Source organism: Melospiza georgiana, chromosome 4, assembly GCF_028018845.1.
Source record: "Melospiza georgiana isolate bMelGeo1 chromosome 4, bMelGeo1.pri, whole genome shotgun sequence".
Classification (NCBI taxonomy): domain Eukaryota; kingdom Metazoa; phylum Chordata; class Aves; order Passeriformes; family Passerellidae; genus Melospiza; species Melospiza georgiana.
This window is the reverse complement of record NC_080433.1, coordinates 23,613,872-23,636,812: the sequence shown is the minus strand read 5'-3', so window position 1 is coordinate 23,636,812 and position 22,941 is coordinate 23,613,872. Positions and strand designations below refer to the sequence as shown.

General features: G+C 43.3%; 1 protein-coding gene across 2 annotated transcripts in view; it reads right to left on the bottom strand.

Moving 5' to 3' along the window:
* Nucleotides 1–22,941, bottom strand: part of KCNA5 (potassium voltage-gated channel subfamily A member 5) — a 173,195-nt gene that overhangs the window by 85,276 nt on the left and 64,978 nt on the right. Inside the window, exon 2 of one of the 2 annotated variants that reach the window (XM_058021906.1) lies at nt 5,190–5,390. The exons of the other annotated variant lie outside the window; for it this stretch is intronic. The gene's annotated coding sequence lies outside the window, so the exon portion shown is untranslated. Of the gene's footprint in view, nt 1–5,189; nt 5,391–22,941 lie in introns of those variants that run through there. 2 annotated transcript variants of the gene reach the window in all.

The following is a 22,941-nucleotide window of genomic DNA, read 5'->3' as shown; positions in this document are numbered from 1 at the left end:
AAGCTACAAATTAAGAACTCTTTTGTACAAGATAAAGCTGTGCCACCTTCCTCAGTTCTGTGAGCCAATCCACTACCATACCTGGAGCCAAGAACCAAAGCTGAATACGAAACTGGGAAATACTCAGGAGGACCTGCAAGACTTGAGCCAAAGAATGGAAGAGCACTTGGGAGGCTTGAAAAAAAGCTGGAGATATCCTGAGGGTCTAAATTATTTTAATGGCTAGAGACATGCATCTCCTGAAAGTGAAAATTCTCCATAGGGTGCTGAACACAAGAGTCCTTTAGAGAGGGAAATGGATTTGAGGAGCTGGAAGTCTGATATGTCAAATCACACAGAGAAAAACAAAAGGAAAGCCAATAGTTATCAAACCAAGCACAGATTGTTCCTCTCAGGCCTCAACATTGACACTTCACTGTAACAAAACACTTAATCCTGTGAGTAAGGATCAGGACTGCACAGGCCCTGTCCAGAGAATTCGTTGCTACAGATTGTTTAAAATTAATTGATTTCCTTTCATCAATACTCTATGAGAATGATTTGTTTTGCTCCAGATATCTAAATTTTGCTAGGAAAGGTTAGGTTGTACCAAGTAAACACAACTAAATTGTGATAACTTGGGGAAAGGTTTTCACTGGAACTGTGATTTAAAGATTTTTTTTTCTTTGCTAAGAATGAAAAATGTTTTGGTTTAAAATACTGTTACTGACAATATAAAGGACTTGTGAGGCCTTGATGGGTATCTTGGTTGTTCCATGTACCTATATCCTTATATAAGAATGGAGATACCTGGCTGAACTGAGTGTGCACATATTCCCACAACCTGTTCCTCTACACAGCCAGAGCCTGGACACTGAAGTCCTTCCTCCTCCCCTTCAAATAAAAAAATGAGGGACAACAAAAGATTTCCAAACACAAAAATTATGGGTTTTGTTTAACTATTCTGACAAACCTATAACAGAATGCAACTATTTGAATGAGGAAAAGTTGTTTCTTTCCACCGAGCGCAAAGCCTTATTTCAGATCTGCCCTTGGCATGTCAAGGTCCCTTATCCCTTTTCCTGTTCTGGTTTAACCCCACCCAGCAGCCACTTACTCACCCTTTCACCACAGGAATCTGGAAGAGGATCAGAAAGGTAGAAGTGAGAAAATTAATGGGTTGAGACAAAGACAGTTTGACAGGAAGAGCAAAAGCTGTGTGCACAAATAAACTAACACAAGGAATTCTTTCACCACTCCCCATGAGCAGGCAGATGTTCAACCACCTCCAGGAGGGCAGGCGTCCATCACACACATTTGGGAAGACAAAAAGCCGTCACCCCAAACATTTCCACCTTCCTCCTTCTCCCTCCCTTTTATATACTGAGCATGATGTCAGCTGGTCAGAAATGTCCTTTGGTCAGCTGGAGTCACCTGTCCTGGCTGTGTCTCCTACCAAATCCCCAAGCATCCCCAACTTCCTTCACCAGCCTGACAGTAGGAAAAGAAGAAAAGGCCTTGGCTCTGCGCAATCCCTGCCCAGCAATAACAAAAACATTTCTGTATTATCCCCTCTGTTTTCAGCACAAATCCAAACCACAGCCCCATTCCAGCCACTGGGAATAAGATTAACCCTACCCCGGCTAAAACCAGCAATATTGCTTTCCAAAATCACAGAATAAAACACAAAGTTTACTGGAGGGATGAAACACCTCTGCTGTGAGGAAAGGCTGAGAGAATTGGGATTGTTCAGCCTGGAGAAGGGAAGGCTTTGGGGTGACCTCATTGTGGCACTCCCTGAAGGGAGCCCACAGGAAAGATGGACAGAGGCTCTTGACAAGGGCCTGAAGTGACAGAACAAGGTAAAATGGCTTCACACTGACAGAGAGGAGGTTTAGATTGGATATTGGGAAGAAATTCGTCCACTAGCCCAGGTTGCTCAGAGCCCCATCCAGCCTGGCCTGGAACACTGCCAGGGATGAGGCAGAAACAGCTGCTCTGGGCAACCTGTGCCAGGGCCTCACCACCTCAAAGGGAACAATTTCTTTCCAATATCCCATGTAAACCTGCTCTCTGTCAGTGTGAAGCCATTCCCCCTTGTCCTGTCACTACAGTTCCTGATGGAAGCCTCCAGCTTCCTTGGAGGCCCCTTCAGATACCAGAAGGCTGCTCTGAGGTCTCCATACAGTGGCCTTGCTACCCAAGTGTGGGCAGCACTCAACACCCGCAAGACATCAATGTAAGACTGATTTGTAAAGAAGCTTGAAATCTCCATATTCCCTGCATTTCTCTGGGAAAAAAAATTTTTAAAGGGTCTCATTTTTTCCAAAAGCTCCAAGCGCACATAATTAACCTTTAGATAAATCCATAGCATTTATATGGGGTAAAATTAAAAAACACATCATTCATGTGATTAGTGTGTCCTTCTTGCCTTGTCCCACTCCTGCTTTCTCCTGTCATGTGTCCAACCAATACTTACACCTAATTATTATTGGCCTACTATTCTTAGTAGACCACACTATTTCTGAAGAACTCCAAGACACCTAAATAATTACATCTCCTTTGGGTAATATGAAACTCAAAATGCACCTTTTTCAAGTGTGTAGTCACCATCCTTTTCCTTCAAGCAGAAGTTACTCATTACAATTCCTTGTATATTACACCTGTGTTACACCAGTACCTAGGAGCCCTAGGTGAGGCTTATTAAGAGAAAAAAACACACATTTAACTGGGACACAAGAGGGTTGGAAACCAAGCCCCTGTGCCTCTACATGTCCTCAGCTGCTCTCAGGGTTTGCCATCTTTAAGTCACAACCACGATGGCTCTTTGGATTCCTGAGATTGGAACTTGGCAAAAAGGCAGCTGAGGGTTTGCTTTTTTTTTTTTGCTGCAGGAGGTGTAACCTCTCTGGCCTGTCTCCTAGCCAAACCTCACAAATGAACTGTGTCCAGCCATATGGAGAGAAAGGCAGAGTTTTGAGGGTGACAATCTCTGAAGTGAGCTGGTAATTGTGGCCCATTGTCAGGGGCAGACACCACACAAGCATTTTGTGCACTCCTGCATTCTTGGTTCTGAGCCAAACAACTGCTGGGAAAAGCCAGATAACAACCATGGCCTGCTGGAGGCTGAGATGCAGTCTGGTACAAGTGCCTGGCAGCCTGGACATATTAAATGGGAAAAGAAGCCATCACTAAGCTCCAAAGCGAGAAAACAATTCCCATTAGGCCTAATAAAAGATGAAGAAATTAAAGGTCTACCAGAACAAATGAATTAGATAATGAAACTCTGGAACTAGATCAAAACTAGCAGGGGGAGGAAGGGGAAAAGAGCAGAACTGAGATCAAATAGCAGCTGTGGGATGCAAATCAGACAGAATATCCTCAAGTCAGGCCCAGAATGAGGCAGCATCTGGCAGAAGGAGGCAGAAGGGCAGTGGGAACCAGGAGAGAAGGAATGCAGAGTTTGGGAAAGCTGGCTGGATGACATAGCATAGCAGAGAGTCAGGCTCCAATGCATCCAGCCCATTTAGGAAGCAGAAATCCAAACTTGCCACCAGAGGAGGGAGACAAGGAAGAGAAAGGCAAGGAACCAATGAAATGTGAATCAACAAGACAACAGCAGGAAGCAAGGCTGGATATGCTGTTAATATTCTGTGGGATAATATTTACACAAAGAAAGATCAATGTTTTATAGTGAATTACAGCAAACATGGCACGCTGTAAATAGGGACTGATTTCCCTCAGAGTGTCATATTTGTTGTTGCAGTGTCTTTAAGGCCAATTCCTTTCCCATTAGCCAGTTTTGGGTAATTTCCATTACCCAGTTTTCCATTACCATTTCCCAGTTTTGTGGGAAAGCATCCAGGATCTGTTGTGCCCAGAAAATGTGCCCCTGATGAGGGGAAGAGTCACAGGTCACATGTTCAGGAATTATTTACCAAAGAGAGATGTGGTCCCAGTTTCTTGAAGATACTCAGGTACCTCTTCAGGTGCATGACAGAACCTCTTTTACAGGTTAGGCTTTCTAAATTCCATTAATATTTTAGGGAAATTAAGGCTGAGAGTATTTAAAGATTTTTAACCAGGACTTCAGATAACAAACTACCTAAATTCTATTTAAAATTCTAATGTAAGGGTTTACTGAGATGCCAATATGTTCTGTCTTTCTAACACTGGTGGGATAGATTGAACTTTTACACCTCTGCAAGGAGTTATCTGTGTGTTCAGGATGAGCCAGAATAATCTTTAAACAGGATTTCCTAAGTCAATGAAGTTAACACAGTCACAGCACAACAGCTGACATCATCCTTTCCCTTTCTCTCTAATTTCTCTCTGCCTATTTTCGTCCAAAATCATCAGAAGAATAGAAGATACCAGGAGAAAGAAAGGCATCCTGTCCTATCACAGCACAAATGAGATGATTGGCCTGAGATCACAAAGGAAAACCCTTGCAGTGAAAATTTTAAACAAGTAAAATTCAGGGTTTGTAGCAAATACAGGCTTATTTTATTTTGCTCCTTTGATCTCAGTAATATTTATCTGAAGTATCATATTTTTTCTCTTCCTTGTTTCAAATAAAGTTATTTGAATCAAATAAGCACTATTCAGAAATGAAGGTGGAATATGATTTTATGTTTAATGCCAGAATTTTGTTCTTCCATAGACTGAAGATTGAAAGTTCCAGCTAAAAGGATCAAAAGAAAAGAGAAAAATGAAGCAGCTGGTGAAAGAGGACAAAGTCTCTGCATCAAGGGGTAAAGAGTGTGGCCTTCAGGAGACAAGCATTTAAATGAGAATTTAAAGCTTCAGAGCACTAAACACTAGAGCACTTTACTTTCAAAGCAAAAGAAACCATACCTGTCATGTTACAGAATAAGATGTTTTGCAAAATAAACAATTGGGCAATGGGCATAGGTGGTACTGATTAATTATTTGTATCTGTACTTTACTTATCCTTTGTTATCAGTCTGTACGAATGCTGAAGGTGTTTTCCGGAGAAAAGAAGAAACCTCACAACTTTATAAAAGTTGTAAAGCCCGGTATGTTTATTTACGGGCGCCGGACGCATACGGAGAAAATTCTCCTCAAAAGGCATGCGTGCCCCTGAAGATCTCAGGTCTCCTTTTATCCCCCCTTCCAAATGCATACGCATACAGCTTCACAATAGGTTCATACATATTCATTCCGCGTGACATTTATCGCCAGTTCTCCTTTATCAAAGGAATTCTTAGGTCGGGGGCAAACTGACCTTGTGGTCATTTCTGTTTTTCCTTCTCTGTCGTCTTGCTGTCTCCGGCATCTGACTTTTCCTTCAGCTTTGGCCTCACAGACTTTTCACCTCTCTTAGACACTTCACCTAATTCAGAACGGATCTCTGCTCTGTCTCAAAGGTCAATAACCTGTATCACAGGCTGGAAAAAAAAGAGATAAAATTAATATAAAAATGGGTATAATGAAGGGCATGGTGTGTACACAGAGTAAATGGAATCTCAGCAGTGAGGTCTGAGTTCCCACAATTTTCCCACACATTCACTGTCATTTCAACATCAGACTGTTGCAGCTTCCTCTTATATTTGACACATCACAGCCTGGATACGTGAGCTAGAATCACACTTACATCTCCGACATGCGGAAAGAAAACATTCCGAAAGTCAGGATATATATATACATGAAATAAACAGGGCCAGGAGAATTCTTCTCCTTTTTAATGCCTTTATTAAAAGCGAGAACCTCAGGATTGGGCAGCTCGGCGGGGCTGCAGTCCCCATCGTGTCCCCCAGGGCGACACAGAAAAGGAGAATAAGCGCAGCTCCGTCCACTAGGAGCAGAGCTGGGGGAATCCAGTACTCGCGAAAACTTCTAAAGGGGCATGTCCCCGTCAGATCTTAGTCGCCGCAGCCAAGTCGGCCCGATCTCACCGCCGGGGACGACTCCTGTGGTCAGGGCGAGAGGGACTCCAAAGGTGTTCCACACCTCTGCAGGCTCAGCACTCGGCTCCTCACGTCCAGACATCACTCCAGTCTCTCAACTCTTATTTGGTCGTTGTTTTTGGGGTTTTCTCCGTGCGTTTAGAGTCGGGGTCCCACAAAGCATTCTGGTCCTTGGAGTCACTTTGCATAACCCCCCCCTCCAGGTCTCTTCTCCTCACTGTTCGGGAAGGTCCCCACCCATTACTGTCTCGGAGAAGGGCCATTACCTCACCCTAGCCAGGGCTTTTACTAATACAAAAACAACCATTAACGACAACGACCTGTAATTACCATAACACAGGCAGCAGCCCAGCAGTAGTGGTAACTTTTTTTCTCACAGAAAAAAATCAACTGAATTTTTGTTTATAACATATACACACCCTAAATTGTTCTTTTTATGGTAGCAGCTCATGTCTCTCACCATCACCTTTTTGTGGCATGAGACACAGTGTATATTCTCATTGATTTAGCGTTGGAGACAAGACCTGTGTGTATATTCTCATTGATTTGGTGTTGGAGACAAGACTTGTGTAATCTTCACTTCTTCATCTGCCACCGTCTCCTTGCAGTGTCTTAAGTCACAGGTTACCCTTGGTGCCTCAGCTTGTCCATACAAAGAAATCAGTGGGACAAGGAAATGTGCAACAAACACAACAGAGGCATTTCAGAGGTAAGGAGAGAAGGTTCACTCATGAGCCGGGGCAGTCCAGCATTAAATAGAAAGTTCTGCAACAGAATATCTCGCTCACAGAATAGGGGTGTAAAAGATAGGTACAGTAAATAATTATGCGTGGTGGAAAACCTGATTAGGAAGGACACTTGGTAAGTTACTAAGGGACTTGGCTGATATGTCCTCCGTCATGAAGAAGAAATTCTGGTACCACATCAAAGTACTTAAGCACTGTCCTTGAAGGAAGAACTGAGTTCTCTCAGTTCTCTGTTATGCTTATTTCCTTTTCCTTCATGTGGAAATATGCCTTCCTTCCACTTAGAGCTTCCTGAGGGCTGTGAACTTGAGTCAGAGCAAAAACTGTTGCACAGAGCACAGTCTTTCCAGCAGAAAAGTACCAGCACATTTTGTGCAATCACATATCCTAAAGGACATATTAGGACATGAAAAGGACATTTTCACAGTGTTAAAGCTGTGAAAAATCTATCTCTGACTGAGAGAAGAGAACCACTTTTGCCATGCCAAAATTGCAGGAGAACTACAGTGATAAGTATTCCTTTTGTTTTGTTGTTGGTTTAGAGAGTCCCTATAATTGAATGAATATATCCTTTCCTTACCTCCTTTGACCACCTTTGCTTCAGCATCGAGTCCTAGTGAAGACTTAAAGTGTAACAGCATCACAAAAAAAGAGAGAGAAAGTCTGGGGTTGGAAGAGGAGAAGAAAAGGCAGGTGTGGCTTGACAAGCGATGAGGAAAGAGGCTTTCAGGACACAGAGACTCAGGACAGCTAAGCTGACCCTGTATTGCTGAGAAACGGGGAAATCCCACGCCAGGCAGGGAACAGCACTGCTGAGCCACTGGAGTGCACAGGAGCGAGCAGCAGGCACACTGGCATTTCAGAACAGGCAGGCTGAAGTCATGAGAATGTGAAACACCATCTGAGAGCAGGCATTCTATACCAAATGCAAGGAAATCTCCATGGAATCAGCTCGGAGGCATGTCAGGAGCATGACCAGCAGGGCTGCCCAGAGTTCAAAAGGCTCGCAAAAAGCCTCCAAGTGTTGTCTCACAAGTCAGTGTTCATTAGAATTCCATGATTCCCACCCACCCCTTTAATCCTGAAGAGGTGGCCTCTAGCACCTACCAAGGTCACAAGAGCTCTGCATCCATGATTCCCTTGGGAAGGGCTAGCTTGACAGACAAAACCAAAACCACCACCTGCTTGCTGAAGGTGGTGTTACAAATCAGTGCTGGACCTTACAGGGGTCTTTAACTACTTTAACTGAGAGTTAAGTTTAACTACTAACTGAGAGTTCTCTCAGTGTTGTACAATAAGGAGAGTTGTTCATTCTTTCCTGTTACCAGAATATTGTTACTGGGTAGCCTTCACAAACCAGTTGAAGTAAATTAACTGAACCAGAAAAGTGGCCCTGGCAGCATCAGGAACTCAGCAAATCACTGAGTGCTTTACAGCCCCCATTTGAGAAGTAGAGTGATTAAAGCATTATCCAAATGAGAGGCAAAACAAGTTGCTGGGCACAGCTCAACTGCAAGCAAGGCTTTCTGAGCAGGTGGCATGGTATCTGATAAGACAAGGGAACAAGTAAGTCAATATGTAAGGCTAGATCTCCATAATCCATCCTAAAAGTGCTGCAATACCCTTCCCAAGGTCTGGATCCCCATTCCTTCTTAACAGAAAATTCTTGCATTGCTAACACTTTTAGAATAAGCTTCACAGCACAGCATGTTTCTCCTAAAATGCTGGATCCTAATGTAAAAAATGCCACGTCACTAATTCAGCTTCTCCTGAATAAGCAGTAACTTGACATAGGAGAGCCCCCCAATTTTGAATAATTGCTTGAGACAAGAGCTGAATGAAAATTGAAAGCACTTCCTTCTCAGGACAAATAACTAAATAAACGTTTGAATACTCTCTTCATTCTCAGGCTGTAGGAAACTTTAAAAAGTGAGAGACTGGAAAGGAACATTGAATTCACCTCCAGCAAAAGCAACCACTGGTGGATTCCAGAAATATGTAATTAATGAACTCTTTTCCCTGGAGTTAAAAAAAGCTTTCAAAGTATGAAGCCATAACCAGAGACTAAAAAAAGACATCTTCCACTCAACACTAATGCCCAAGGCTTTATCTAAACTAATATAACCTTTGATTTTCAAAAATGCATTTGGACAAACAAGTCCTGCTAACTCACTGGGAGACTATGACATGTACCAAATTCAATTCCCTGGATGTCCAACCCTCATCACTCAGCCAAAGATGCTCTGGTGTAAGACCCTGAGCATTCACCCCTTCCTGGTGCTTCCTGTTTCAAAGAAGAATGTTTTCTTGGGTACTGTGCTCTTAACTCCTGCTAATCAAAAGGATCTTAAAAGATCACTCTGAAGAAAAATAAAAAACACACAAACAAAATAGATAATAAAACTGGATTTGAATATGGAAAAGATGAGATTAACTACATACAGAGCTTGAAGTAGTTACCCTACAAATTGTTGCTTCATGAACTGTCATTGCTGCTGATGTTTTGCTTCTGACAGAAAGGGCATTGAAAAAATGAAGTGGTGTCAGTAGAACAGTTCAGCAATTATTTTAAAGGCAAATACAGCCATATGGTCAGATTCAGGCACGACTGGAGATGTTTTCTATATTTTGGAGATGGGCCAGGGTACCAGGATTGTGGTAAATATTTCCAGAGGGATAAAATTCACAATTCAATTGAATTGAAATATCAAGTAAGTGAGGGACTGCAGTGTATAGATCCAAACCTTTTCCAGGCACCTCTTACAGGGAGGATCAGCCATCCATGTAGACAATGCAGGGATGGGGACCTGGGAGGACTGGGATGGACCCTCAAGCAGGAAGGTTGCCAATATTTTGAGAAGCCAGCACAGGATCTGTCCTTTCTCTGCTCAAGCTGCTGTGTGCCTACGCCTGTTAGTGCACGGGCACTAAAGTCACTGCACAGTTTTTTGGGACAAGGAGGACTAAAAATATTACAACACTACAGGAGATTGCTGGTTGCGAGTGGGCAGCCTTCTGTAAACACACTGAGTGACAGGATCTACCCTGCAGGATTGCACACATGGGATTCAGTGACTTTTGGTCATTTTTGACACCTTATGTCATTCAAACATACATTGCTTTGAAATCAAGGAAGGAGCTTTCTCAGATGTCTTACTGCCCAGCCACAAGTTCCAGGTTCATTGCTGAGCACGGCTTCACAGCGTAAGTTACAAAGAAAGTCAAAGCAGGTGTCTGGAGTTTCATCCCTTTCCTGCCTTAATGACCCCAATTCTCTCACCCCTCACAATGACACCACAGTTACCCCAATTGCCCTTCTATCTGTACAAAAATATTTTCTTTTCCTCAGCCATGTTGGAGGTGCCATTTGCATGATTCACCTGTTCTCAGCTCATTCTAGCTCCAGCAGTACTGTTTTTCCTGAGATTGGCAGTGTAGAGAGATCTAGCTGTGCATAACTCAGCAGACACAGTCTGTCAGCTAGAAAAGAGCTACAAAATCCAAAATGTCCTGTTCTTCTCCAGCAAAAGGGGCAAAAAGAGAAAAAACATCTATTTATGGCTTCTAACTGAAAAGGTCAATGAAAATAATCCCATTTGCTTTCACGGATTTTGGAGGAGATCCACAGATATTTATTTTTAGTTATGAAAGGATCTATTGCTGGTTGCTTAAAATATACTATGACTGACTCCTCATCCACAGGACAATGTTCCTCCCTTGCCTTTGTTGCTCTTTGATAATCAAAGGTCCTTTTAGATTTTTTTTCCCAGAACACTCTTGTTTTCCCCACCACACACTAAATACTTTGTTTAGAGAGGTTTTTTGGAACAACATTTCTTCCCCGTCTCCAAGGAAAAAGGCTTCAGTGTCCCTTTAGGGAGCCCTCCCTTGTGTGGCGGAGCAGCTGAGCCTTCACCCATCCTCTGGCCACATTTCTGAGTGTCAGACTCACAGAATCATAGAATCTTCAAGGCTGGAAAAGACCACCAAGATCATCAAGTCCAACCTTATTCACAGAGTACAGCAGCTGTAATGTGCTCTGCAAACCACAGTGTCTAAAAAAATTTCCTGCCTTGCTCAGACTGCTCACTGACAGGAATCTCCTTGGATTTCTGGGCTGAATCAAACCCACCAAGTCACTTACACTCCTAACAACTGAGGGCCTGTTTTCTTTTCATTAGCTGTTCCAGGAATTTGTTTTGTACTGCAAACAACACAGACAACACACTTTATCCAAAAATCTCTTCCCATATGGAAGAATGTACTTTTCCATTCCAGTTTAAATAAGGTACTGCTGTGGGAAGTCCCCTGAGGCTTTAAATCTAATCCATATTCCGCCCACTGGGGCTATTTGGCCAAATAGAAATTAGACATCCTGGGACATGAGCCCCCAGGACATCTCAGTAACAACTGAAAGGATTTAAAGATTTGTCATAATTATGGTGGGCAATAAGTAGCTGAGCAGAGTGGCAGATTTCTGTGGGATAGGGAGCGACCCCATTGGGAGCTGCCCATGATTATGCGCCCTATTCTTCCCCTTTTCAGTCTGAGGTTTATGTGCACCAAGAATTTTTATGAATCAAATACCCTGTTTTGATTAAAACTGCACGAAAAGTGAAAGCACAGTTTATCCTAAATTCATTTATTCCATTCTGGTGAAAACAGATAAACCAAATATTAAAAAAAATACTGATTATAAAAAATATTATACAATGCACCAGGGTCTTATGACTGGAATAAAAATATCTTCAAGCATCCTTCCAACTGAATTGTGCTGTTTATGCTGTTAGCAGACAAGTGTTTAGTTTCCATGCTACTCAGGGTCTGTGGATCAGCTTCATTTTCAACAGTGGCTATCATTCTTAAGGAAATATTTCTTTCTTGTACTGCCAAGCTGAAGTCAAACCAGCCTTCCAGCACTTCAGTATGTGTATTTATTCTCCCATACACTTTCTGTCAGACTGCATTCCTACAGCCTGAGAAAACAGTGCACAAGCTAAATAAAAGATAACCCAAAAATACTTTCATAAAAAAGTATTAAAAATCTTTTACACTGGCAACTACACTGAAGAATTCCCTTGCAATAAGAGTGTCAACTCCTTTTCTTATTAAAGAAGTTCTGAGCTCTAACTGATACTTCCTTGAGTTTTGAGTTGTGTTTTACTCCTGATGGAAGGATCAGAGATGCAATTATGAGTGAGCAATTCTTGACAGCTTTCAGGGATCTCAGATACAAGTCAAGGGAGATATTTGAGTCTGCTCTGAAAGGTGATAGGACAGCTGGATGTTACACAGAAAAAAAAAAATCTGTTCTGATTAAATGAGGACATCTGGTCAGCTTCCTATGGGAAATTATTCTAATTTTAATACCAATAAAAGCAATCCAATATATCTAGAAGGTTGACCCTTTAAAGAGCCAGACACTGAGTGTTGAAGGCTGGGTGTCATCTCAAAAGGAGATCAGTAGCAAAAGTCACTGCCAAGGCCAGGGAGTAAGACATGATCCCAGCAAAATCCTGCTTGCAGGATTCACTTTTTAATGATGTCCCGATCAATCTAATTTTATGGGCACTGCACTCACACCACCGAGAGGCTGCCAAGGTCCCACTACTGGTGGACATTTAAGGAGAAAACAGCAATTCCATAGGGACTGATACAGCAACATTTCCTTTCAATAAGATAGTATTGATGGTGTTGCTTCTTTATAACACGGATGTCCCTGGCTTCCTGTTTCCTGCTCCCACTGGGCAGTCCTCAGTGGTACTTGGAACTTCATCCAAAAATAGATTACACTGTAATTATATTATTTATATTTATGCCAGAACTGCTTAGAATGAAGGGAGTGTAAGAGAAGATTGGCTGTAAGCGCCTGCTATTGGCATTGTTAATTATTATTGAGTGGCTGTAGTCCACAACAAGAGAACTCATGTGAAAACAAGAAAAATCAACAGGAAAGTTAGTCAAGAGGAAGAGCTGTTCTTTCTAGCACAGACACGACAACAAGGGACATTAAGAACTGGAGCCATCTCAGACTGCCTGTGGGTGCCCTGCCAGTACTCAGAGCAAAAATAGGACTCATAATACCAACATCTGACTTTCAAGACTCAAGGCTGCAAAGGCTTCTGCTGGCAGCTGCAAAAAAGATACAGAAATAAAAATAAATATATAGCTGAAGCAGAGGGGAAAACAAAGGAGAGTCTCAAGGACATTTAAGTACTCCTCATGCTTGGGAGAAAAGCTACTTATTTTGAAGAGGAACTTTCTGGATTGTTGTAGAGCTGCAGAATTATCACTGCTTACTAGCACCAGAGATATCCAGACAGAAGAGAGAGGTGATCCCTCCTTCAAAAATAGAAGCATGGGCACATGCAAGTGAACAGATGGGAAAGGATTGTTGGGGCCTGTGCCTGCTCTCAGGATCAATCCAGCTAAATATCTTTTAAAACAAAACAAAACAAAACAAAACAAAACAAAACAAAACACCACCACACCATCCCCACCCCCACCCCCTCCCCCAATGAACAAACAAATAAAACCCAAACAAATAAAAATAAGCTCCTTTCTGGAGCTATGTTTTTATCCCAGGTTGTAGGAAAAGAAATGTCACAATGTGGTGACCAGCAGGGACATTGGGTCTTCTTAACTCAGAAACATGAAAATTCTCAGAAGCATGGAGCCATTGATTGAAAAATCAAATCCATAAAGAGAATGGAAACAGGAAAATCTCCACAGAGGCCCCTACATAAACAAGCATAGCAAAGCAGCACAACAGGATTCTGGCTTAATTTCATGCCCTACATGTCCCATTTCCATCACCCACCTCTTCAGCACCCCCCAAATTCCAAGTGTTCTGCTCAGAAACACAGGTCAGATCCTATCCCTGCTGGGCCAGTTGAAGTGACCCATGGAGGGCAGGACCTCCAGGGAACAAAGAGAGGGCCTTTGAACATCTGTGGGGTAGGAAAATAAGGAAATAAGTTTTCTAAAGGTAATAATTCCTAAGGGAATCTTTTAAATTTGTGTTCCCCCACAGACCTTTGGAGGCAAATAATCCCAAACCACATCTTCTGGCAAGATACCAGCTTGTTAGGTAAATAATTTCCCCTCAAAATTCCTTAGCACAAATTTATCACTGGGAATTGGAAGGATGAGAGCTTGCACTCACTGAGCTGAAGTTCAAATCTTTGGTTTCTTTCAGGGGGTGACATTCATCTGCATAAAACAAAGTACCTTGATATTGTGCACTGGTTTTAGAGGACTATCACCATGATCTAAAGACAGAGCTCGGTAATTTTATATTTCATGTACTTCCCAGGAGCCCTCAGAGACTCCGGAGATGGAAAACCAATACAGCAGATACTTTGTGACTAACAAAGAGCAGAGACAAACAGCCCCCCAGAGCACGCTGAATTCCTGATAAGAGGCAATTAATACAGAAGGAACTTGGGGAACAGGCAAGGATTTTGAAGAGAGACGCTACAAAAGAAACACGTCTCCAATAAAAAGGATATCAAACTCAAAGTGTTTGTGAGAAGCAGGGAAGGCTCAAAAACTTGCTGAATTACATTAGTAACATGATCTGAAGGATGATTTGCCAAGTCCGGTCAATGTGCTCAGGAAATATGGCCCTGCTTTTTATTCACATTCCTCTCATCTTTTCACAGATGAAAAGGGAACAGAAGGTATGATACCAACACAAGTAACATAAACAGGCTGAACAAGCTGCATCCCCCCTTCAACAATCCTGATCTGAAAGGAAAGTGAAAAATTAGGGCTCATATTTGCAACCAGTGCACTCAAAATATCCATCACCATGGATGGAATGAAAAGAAAGCAAATACTCCTGATATAGATCCTCCTTCTTCACCTCCAGAGGATAAGATGGTTTCTGATGCCTTCACCTCCTTTTCCCTTCATGAGATCTGTTAGGAAAAATTAATTAGTCTCATTTCATCATCCCACAGACCTCTTTAAGTCTGTAAAAGAGTACTTCAGGTGACTCAGTCTGGAACAACAGTAACAATCACTTGTTGGAAACCTCAAACACCCTTTTTGAGAGGCCACTGTCCTGGGACAACAGGCAACCAAATCATATTTCTCCTCTAAATAAAGCAAAACCCTGACTTGATCCAGAATTTTCTGGATAAGGACTTGCAGCCATAAAACAAAAATCTGGGCCAACAGACTCAGGTGCCCATGGCTGCAGTTGGGAAATGGTTTCCTATCATACTCACTATTTGGTATAGTGATTTTTACTGTTTTCCTTCCTGAATTAGGATAAAAATCTAAAGATTTCAAAGTAAAGATATTTTTTAACAATTAATTAATTAGACAAAAGTGGTTTCAAGCAGGGAAAAAAAGAAAAAACACAATGAAAAAGGCTCAGAACTGTTAAATCGTAGCACAGGCCATCTTAAAACTTTTAACTGACAATGTAGTTGAATTTTTTCCAAAGCTAAACTTTTCTGTAAACATCTGAGTTTTCTTAATCAGCATCTTTCAGAAATAAAGACAGACATCAGCAAATGTTTTAAAGTGTAAAGCTGCCATGCTAAATGTGAAAGAAATATAAAGTGCTTACATTTAAGAATTCTCATGACAGGTGCAGGTGAAATGTTTCAGAACAGAGTGAGAATGAGAAAGAAGTAGAAATTTACATGTTTATTTGTCAAAAACTAGTCAAACACTGTTATTCATATTGCATCCTATACAACTGTGGTGTTTCGTTGTTGGGATTTTTTTTTCTGATTGGAATTGTAATATATGGTAGGGATAATTCATGCTACTAATGTATGGTATAAAATATTGTGAAATCCAAAGCATGTCTTTTGACCATCCCGGCCAGGAACAGCTGTCTTATTTAGATTCAACGAGTTCCCGGACACAAGTTAAGATAACGAGCGACACCTTAACATAAGAATAGAAGCTTCCAGGGTGATGATCACCGGTATCCTGAGTCGTTGGGAGCCACCCAAGAGCGATTATCACCCTGCCGATTGCATCTATCAAGATAGTCAGCGGCGCCAACCTGATGCATCTGAATACATGGGTTCCCATGTATTGACGCTCTGCACATGGAAAGAAACAGCAATGCAGGTGAAGAGATACAAAGGAAATTCGGTCATCTTTGCCTCAGGCACAATAAACTGCATAAAACCTCACTGCAAGAAGCGGCGACACTCGGGAGGTCAGATCCGTGTTCACACCGGCATCAGCCCCGGGCTCGACGCTGTCTCTTTGGCTGTGGTGGTTTCAAAGACCAAACTTTGGTCTCACAGACAAATTAATAAACCATTGCTAAATTTTTGCTAATTTTGGCTCACGACTTGATCATTTGTAACAGAATTTTACTTTGAAAGCTGCTTTTTAGAGGTCTCACCTAGTAGAAAGTCTGCAAAGATGATTTTTCTGTATTGTTTTAGACACAATATCACCCTAATTTGGAATCATTGACCACTCAGGTTCATCATATTTGTGAGTCTCCTTCCCTGGAGTCCTGGTGGGAGTCATCTCCCATTTGCGAAAGTGTGGTGTGCGAAGGAAGAAAAATCACTCCACACTGAACATGTCAAGTTACACATGAAGAGCTTGAAGGACTCAGGAGCTCTAGTTACTTCCATATAATGTATTCTACCTAAAGTCTCAGAAGGACTTCACCTTTATTTTTAAAATTAAAATCATATTAAATGAAAAGACAAACTTGACAAAGGTAGTGCAGACAACTGCTTTGCTCAACAGGCTGTGGCAAGCATTCAAATTCCAGTCAGAACTGTAGCAATCCCTAACACTGTCAAGAAGTACAACTCCTGACAGAATATACTGCAAATTTTATGAGAGAAAACCACAGCCAATTCTTGTAAGATCCATTAGAGTTCCTCTTTTTCTGGTTGAGATCTGGAGGAGTACAAGTTTTCCAGCTATTTCTCCATGCCAGTAAATAGCAGTTTACTACTGTTTCCACGTTTAGAACTGAAGAAATCATACCTGCCACATTTAAATCATTAACCTCTGCAAAACTTTCCTGCTCAAGCATTTAGCAGAGACAACCACCAAAAACACATGTGTGACGTTGTAATGACAACTCAATTTATGCTACACCTGAAATCACACAGTGAAACATTGGTGCAGAACTTTGTGTACCAGAACCCGGAACTTTCTGGAACAAAAGGTATGTTTTACTTATGACTGATTGCTTCATCCCAGGATGTCCCAACTTCATAATCTTTGTCCCCTCCCCCCACACCTTCCAGCCCGAGACATCCTGGGATTCTGTGAAGCTGCCCAAACTGAGAATCTACACAGACATACAACTTGTTTTGCAAGGAAAACCAGAAGCTTTTTTTTGACTCTTCAATCTCTATCAAAGAAAAAGGGGAAAAAACTCAAAAACCAAAACCAACCAAACAAAAAAACCCCAACAACAACAAACCCCAAACAAACAAACAAATAAAAAAACCCCACCAAAACCAAACAAACCCAGAGAAAATAAAAAGACCAAATAAACCCAAAGGAAAGAAAAAGACCATGGCTATATATACACCAATGGCCTACTACAGTGTAGTGTAGGGTAGTGTCCTTTCATGGAGTGGTTTTTTAAACTCAGTCTGCTGCAGAATCATAGTTCATCCACTTCATGTCTTGAATAAAAACAGATCCAGGTTAGCATAGGGCAGATGGAGGAGGAAGAACACCTAGCAATGCTGAACACGTTCATATGGGTATTTTCACACCTGGAGAAAATGTTCAATTATTTTTGGGGCAAGTTTCTAAAGGTAAAGGTGCTGCCCGTTTTCCCTGTCCCTCTAAGGCAAGAGACCTCCTGTAGAAGCCCAGAATATAAGTAATGTGTCTGTCTCGAACATGAGTAACTGGACAGCTGTGGAGCCAAGCAAGGACTACTGCTATGTGAGACAGAACTAGATGCTCTCTCTCCCCTGCCCTCCCCTCCCCTGCCCTCCCCTCCCCTCCCCTCCCCTCCCCTCCCCTCCCCTCCCCTGCCCTCCCCTGCCCTCCCCTCCCCTCCCCTCCCCTCCCCTCCCCTCCCCTCCCCTCCCCTCCCCTCCCCTCCCCTCCCCTCCCCTCCCCTCCCCTCCCCTCCCCTCCCCTCCCCTCCCCTCCCCTCCCCTCCCCTCCCCTCCCCTCCCCTCCCCTCCCCTCCCCTCCTCTTCCTGCCTTCCTCCTTGCCTCGTTCTCCACCTCCTTCTCTCTCTCTCTTCCCTCCCTCCTTCCCTCCATCCCGACACCGGGAGATGGCGCCGGCTGCCCGCGGTAGCGGCGGGTCCCGCTGCTCTCGCTATTGCTGGGGGGTGCCATCGAGCCCAGGGCCACGCTGGGAGCAGCACTGCTGGGATCACCACAGGCCTGGCACAGGCCTGGCACGGCCTGGCCCGCCTGCGGGATCCCTGGACACGGGCGGCGTCTCCCCCCGGGCTGTCCGGACCCGCCAGGTTCCGAAGGCCCCGGCACACCGCGGGCTGAGCTCCGGGGTGTGCGCACGGGAACGCCTCGCGTTTCTGCGGAAATCTTCACACGCCAGCCGCGAGCCTGCTGCGCGTTCCCCGCGCAGAACGTCCCCACGCTGCTGTAACACCGGCTCTTTCTCCTTGAACCAAAGCCCTAAATCGGGGATATGCATATTTCCCCGCTTAAAACCCATCTGCCACCTTCCTCCCTTTTCCTGCAGAGGGTCTGGACCTGCTCCTCCTCCCCGCACATCCAGCCGTGCGAGACCCCGAGCCCGCGGTATAAGCTGTGGTATTTATGCCTGGCCAGCCATGCTCCGAGCCCTCAGGCCAGCTTGTGCATCTGTCACCCGCTCCTAATCCTGTCCAAGCCGCCCAGCCTGGCTCCAGGCAGCCACAGCTCCGGCATCTGCCTCTCACATCGGGATGCCCCATGCCCTCACGGCAGAGACCAGCAGAGATGGGGCCAAAACCACCCGCGGTCTCTCAGCCCTTTAAGGGGAACAAACCCTGCACATCAGCCCCATCCTCTGGATATGGTGGTGTGTGATGATCCTCTGGATACCGAGATCAACATAGTTGAGTGGCCCTGCAGCTCCTCAGGCTGCAGCCTGAAGTAACTCCCCACCTTTCTCCCATTATCTGACCCGCTCTTTCAGCCTTCTCTTTGCTCCTCAGGGTGTGTAAAACACAAGGAGAGGGCTGCAAACCACAGAACCTAGCAGTTTTGTTTCAAGCTATGAGGAAAATGAACTTTGACTTCATTATTGTTGAACTCAGGGAGTTGCTTTCAGTCATAGAATCATCTCAGAATCATGGACTGGTTTGGGTGGAAAGGGATCTTAAGGATCATCTCGTTCCAATCTCCCAGGCACAGGCAGGGAGACCTTCCTCTAGACCAGGTTGGAATCCCCATCAAATCCCTTTGATGGAGACCATTCCTGTGACTAAGAGAGGACAGTGGCAGGTCTTAATCAGCCTCCATTTCCTGTTGTCCATCTAAAACATCATCAGAGTCCCCCATAGACTGGTGTCATGTCTTGGCAAAGAGGCAGCATCAGCTCCCTGATCAAGGTCGATTTGCAGTTCAACCATCTCTGGTTCACAGGACAAACTCCAGGCACTTCAAGGGAAAGATCCTATTTACATCCTTTTCCATGGGTGACATCTGTGCTGAGTTGAGGAAAGGATGAAAAACTGTGGGTTTAACACCCTAGAATCATGGAATGATTTGAGTTGGAAAGGGACATAAAAGATCATCTCATTCCATGCCCCTGCCATGGGTAAGGACACCTTCCACTAGCCCAGGTTGCTCAGAGCCCCATCCAGCCTGGCCTGGAACACTGCCAGGGATGGGGCAGCCACAACTTCTCTGGACAACTGTGCCAGGGCCTCACCACCTTCACAGGGAACAATTTCTTCCCAATATCCAATCTGAACCTGCTCTCTGTCAGTGTGAAGCCATTCCCCCTTGTCCTGTCACTCCAGGCCCTTGTCAAGAGTCTCTCTCCTTCTCTCCTGTGGGCTCCCCTCAGGCACTGCAAGGCCACAGTGAGGTCACCCCAAAGCCTTCTCCTCTCCAGGCTGAACAATCCCAACTCCCTCAGCCTTTCCTCCCAGCCGAGCTGCTCCATCCCTCTGATCCCCTTGGTGTCCCTGCTCTGGCCTGGCTCCAGCAGCTCCCTGTCCTTGCTGTGCTGGGACCAGTGCTGGATGCAGCTCTGCAGGGGGACTGAGCAGAGAGGGGCAGAACGTATCTTAGTATATAATAAGATACAATAATATCTTAATAACAAGTTCTTAAGACAATCTTCACTTTTTATATAACATTAAATATTAATGTACCTGATTTTTTTCAAATCATTCCATTCCACACTTTGGGATGGTAGAAAAACCACAATAGGGTAGGTCGAGCCATAGGGGTTCAGGGCTGATTATCTAAAGAATGTAATGATGTTAAAATGTCTCTTCATTCTTATGTGGAGGTCTAGGTTTTCATAGCAAGATATGCATTGTGTTCCCTTAGGGTTTCCTTCCTTCATACAAGCACTGTCAGGCAATCAGTATTGTCTGACAGGGATAAATGAAATAACCCCCGATTAGTTTCCTGTTTGTGTCTCAGCACAACAAACCATACACTTGTAGTAAAAGAGATTGTTTCGATAGCTTCAGGAAGAATATTTTAAAAAGAAGTGTTTAAAGATATCGAGGCAAAGCAAATCTGTTCTCAGCATTCTCATTCCCAGTTCACAGATACTTGGGTTCTCATGATTCCTTTCTCTGGTTTTTTAATTTAATTCAAGCAGCATGTATCACCCTATTTTAAAAACACTCAATTAAAGAAAAATGAAGTTATATTTGTATCAATTTAACCTACTTTTCAGACTGAGCTTAATTCAGACTGCTGCAGAAGGATTTTTGGTTTGCAAAGAAAGAAATCTGCTTATGATAGGTTAAAACAAAGGAGATAGGTCAGACTAGTCTGATCAACTGCCCCTTTAATCAAATATAAGCTCAGTTTAGGGGATTTTTTTTAAATGAATTTATTCTGATTCCTAAGATAACTTGGGCCAAGAAGTAGGACACAGTATCCTTTCTACAACACTCCTTATCATTAACTATAATTTTAAATAACAACCTGGGTTATTAATATTACTTCCCATATTAAACTCTTTCAACAAATTCCTATCTCCTATTAAACAAAACAGAACAAAATGTTTTCTATTTCTTTCCAACACCATTGGCCTTCTCCTAAGTTTTGTGCCTTGTTTTGTTCTCCAAGTTGGAGATTCTTGCAAATAGGATTGTGCAGTTTCTGCTCTGAGAACCATTCCTGCATTTTTCCCTGCATTCATTTGCAGTGAGGAAAGATGGATCACAGACTTCTCAACAATTGGGAGATAGAGGAGACAGGAGCAGGAGAGTGGCTGAAACTGGAGAGGGAAGAAAGTTATTGCAGATAAAATGATGGAAAAAACCAGGAAATAATTTGGCTGAACTGCAGATGTTTGGTCAATGGTTTGACTCAATGATGTTTTGGGTCTTTTCTGACCTTAATGATTCTCTGAAAGACTGAAAAGCAAGAACAAAAGGCAGAGAACAACATGGAGAAAGAGGAAGAACAGAAGTTTATTCCTAGTCAGTACTCAAGCTCTTAGTTAAAAGCTTTTCCATCTACTGCTGTAGCCAAGCTGTAAATGAGGACATCCAAAAGAAAAGATGGGGATTGTTTCTGGAAGAGAAAGAGAACAGTTTCTGTTGGATTTCGTGCCAAGAAAAATCATGTCACACCATTCAATCCCTCAGTTAAAATAGACACACCAAATCTGGAGAAACTATTTAATTTTGAGTATTATGAATGAAGAATAAAGGGAAAAGGGCCTATGTGAGCACTATTCCAGTATTGTCTGAGTTCGTGTGCTAACACAGGATCCTGCTAAAACTTTCCTGAAGGTGGAGTGCTCAGGTACAGCTCAAATCCCTGGGACCAGCCAGAGCTCCAAGCTCTCAGGGACTCAGCACTCAAAGCCACCTAGACAGTTTTTGAGTAAGAGCTAGAATTGTATATTAGATACACAGAAAACCACCAGGGCAGAAGTTATCACAGTAAAGGCTGGTGAAGAAAAACAACAGAAACCTACAGAAATGTGGGCCTGCCCCTAAACATACCATTTTCCCTGAGGAAAAATAAAAAGCTTGGAGAAAACAGATACTTCCCAAAAAGTTTATCATGCCCACTTAATGAAGGTGCAGGCCCCTACCTTACACGGACAGTGGCTTGCTCATTGTCCTCCTACAACCATTTTATGTTTAGCTGTACTGGCATTCTAATTTGCTGATAAAAATAATAGTGATTAAGTAAATAAATAGATTTACCTGTCACGTTAGTTTCACTGAATCATGATCAAACTGACAAATAGTAGGTTTAGATTAGATATCAGGAAGGAATTCTTCCCTGTGAGGGTGGTGAGGCCCTAGCACAGGCTGGCCAGAGCAGCTGTGGCTGCCTCATCCCTGGAAGTGTTCCAGGCCAGGTTGGATGGGGCTCTGAGCAAGCTGAGCTAGTGGAAGGTGTCCCTGTCCATGGCAGAGAGGTAGAACTGGGTGATTTTTAAGGTTCCTTCCAAGCCAGGCCTATGATTCATTTAATTGCTTTTGCATGATTTTTCTTCCTCAGAAAGACACAATTCCTGACGATCTCCATACACATCTACAGGTTCAGGACAAAAAATGACAAAGCTGTCACCTGAAGTCACAAGATTGAGCAAATCTGACTTCATTGCTCTGAAAACTGCACATGCTGGCTCAATCTCAGGATATGCATGTACATTATTTATCTCGGTTGAGATTCAAGTCCTGCCCAGAATAAAAATACTAAAAAAATTGGCCAAACATGGATGTAAGCATATCAGCTTTGATACTGGGCACTGGATTTTCCTAGAAATTAATCCTCCATTAAAGCAACAGATGGCCCTGTGTTGTTCCAGGGGCTCAGGGCACACATGAGGGGCTGGGTGACTGATGGACTTATGAATGACTGGGTCTGCATAAACCTTAAGTTGGATTAGGATAAGCCCATGCATGTCAGAAATGGTTTGCAGTATTGACATTTCATGTCAGCTTTGTGAATCCAGACTTGTTTCAGCCCCACACAGGGCTGTGTCACGTGGAGGGGACAGCATAGGAATATGTAGGAATAAACACATCCTGGCAGCTTTACTGTTTGGATGCTCTCAGCCAGCAACAAATGAAGTTCCTGCTGATTCATCCTTTAAATCAGTGACAGCTACTTAATTAACAGGACCACAGCCAAGCTGCTTAGGA